The sequence below is a fragment of the Heterocephalus glaber genome, unplaced genomic scaffold (assembly GCF_053883595.1).
Source record: "Heterocephalus glaber isolate CG9 unplaced genomic scaffold, H.glaber_assembly_v1.0 deba00001673, whole genome shotgun sequence".
Taxonomy (NCBI): domain Eukaryota; kingdom Metazoa; phylum Chordata; class Mammalia; order Rodentia; family Bathyergidae; genus Heterocephalus; species Heterocephalus glaber.
In genome coordinates, this window is record NW_028258410.1 from 13,075,716 (window position 1) to 13,077,901 (window position 2,186).

The following is a 2,186-nucleotide window of genomic DNA, read 5'->3' on the forward strand; positions in this document are numbered from 1 at the left end:
ATAAAAATAACTTGAAAGGATCTATGAACTTAAATATGAAAGACTAAAACTATAAAACTTTAAGAAGAAATTATAAGGGAAAATGTTTATGAATTTAGGGTAGGTAAGAACTTCCTAGGATACAAAAAACATGATGCATAAAAGAAAAAAATTGATAAATGAGATTCCACCAAAATGTAGAACTTTAAATGACATCATTAAAATGAAAAGTAGTCCTTAAACAGACCATATTTACAATGCATATAACCTATGACCAGAATATATAAAGAACTCTTACAGCTCATTATAGACAACCCAATTAAAATGTAGACATAAGAAGATGATAAATAGCCAGTACAGCCCAAGGAAAGGTGTGCAACACTAGAATCAGAAAAATACTAATCAGTACAATAGCAAGATTGAATTATACACTCATTAGGGAGATGAAGTTCAAAGTTTTAAAAGCCCTCTTGCAGGATGGCTGCTTCTGTCAGTGTCCAGAAGACACTATAGGGAAAGGGGCAGGTCCAAACTGTGAACCCAATTTGGGCGAGATTTCTTGTCTATGGCGTCCTGGGGTAACTTGTTTTAGGGAACCAACGCCATGGTGTCGGGCTGCAAGATTGGCCCATCTATTCTGAACAGCGACCTGGCCAGTTTAGGAGCCGAGTGTCTCCGGATGCTAGACTCTGGGGCCGATTATCTGCACCTGGATGTGATGAATGGGCACCCTGCTCTTCAGGGAGGCCAGTTTTTTGCATTTTGTTCCCAACATCCCCTTTGGTCACCCTGTGGTAGAAAGCCTCCGAAAGCAGCTAGGCCAGGACCCTTTCTTTGACACGCACATGATGGTGGACAGGCCGGAACAGTGGGTGAAGCCAGTGGTCGTAGTAGGAGCCAATCAATATACCTTTCATCTTGAGGCCACTGACAACCCAGGGGCTTTGAGCAAAGATATCTGAGAGAATGGGATGAAGGTTGGCCTAGCCATCAAGCCAGGAACTACGATTGAGTATTTGGCACCATGGGCTAATCCAATCGATATGGCCTCGGTCATGACAGTAGAACCTGGGTTTGGAGGACAGAAATTCATGGAAGACATGATGCCAAAGGCAGGAGCTAACATGATTGTGTCTGGCAGCACCATTATGAGGAATGAAGATCCCAGATCTGTGATCAACTTACTAAGAAATGTTTGCTCAGAAGCTGCTCAGAAACGTTCTCTTGATCAATGAGACCACAAGAAACCTAGTGTTTGTGTTCATGAAAACATTTCACTGGAAAACAAGAACATAGACTACCAGATCACATCGTAAGCAAGGCAGAGCTGCTTTCCTGAGCAATTATTCCAGTGATTTAAATCTTTTGTACTGAATGTTCTAAGAGGTTAGAAATTGGTGTGTATTAACTACATTTTAGCGATGCAATTTAAAGATCAGAGTGAACTACCCTGTTTTTATGGGAGAATTGATATTTTATAGCATGAAAATATGGCTGATAAGGTGACAAACAGAAGTGTGTCTTACTGCCTAAGGAGGACATATTATCCCTCAGAGTAGAAAAAAATTTTTTTTCTGTGTTTTTAAAAAGAATGTTCTATTGTTTATCAGCTGTTCTGTAAAAGCAGAGGAAATCTTTGTTTTTCAAGTCATTAAAAATGATAAAAGCAATATATAAAACCCAGGGATTCTAAAATGCAAGTATGGGTTTTATCAAGGTGTTTGCATTGTCAAAGCAGGTTATTCAGTGATTCCTTCCAGCTCCTGGTTTTCTTCATCTCACCCACCATTCTTGAGATTGCTGAATGCTGCTGTTTGTTAGCTCTGTACAGAAAGGAAAAGTAAAGCCTTCATTTGGAATTTCAACAAAAAAAAAAGTTTTAAAAGCCTTGTCATGACTTTTTCTTTTTGTTGGATTCTCCCCCTTTGTGTTTAATTTATCACGCCCAATGGATTCATTCTGCTGGGCTTCCTGGGGTTGTGATCCTCAGTGTCTTTTCCTAGGATATTGTCTAAAAGTTTTTGGAGTGCCGGTTTGGTATTCTTGAAGTTCCTAAGGTGCTCTTTTTCATGAAAGTATCTTATTTCTCCATCAATTTTGAAAGATAGCTTTGCAGGGTACATCAATCTGGGCTGAAGGCTGTTTTCCTTTAGGGCTTGGAATATGTCACTCCAAGCTCTTCTTGCCTTGAGGGTTTCCACTGAGAA

General features: G+C 39.7%; 1 pseudogene; it reads left to right on the top strand.

Moving 5' to 3' along the window:
* Positions 1-499: 499 nt before the first annotated feature.
* On the top strand, positions 500-1,222 carry LOC101705843 (ribulose-phosphate 3-epimerase-like; annotated as a pseudogene).
* The last annotated feature ends 964 nt before the right edge of the window (positions 1,223-2,186 follow it).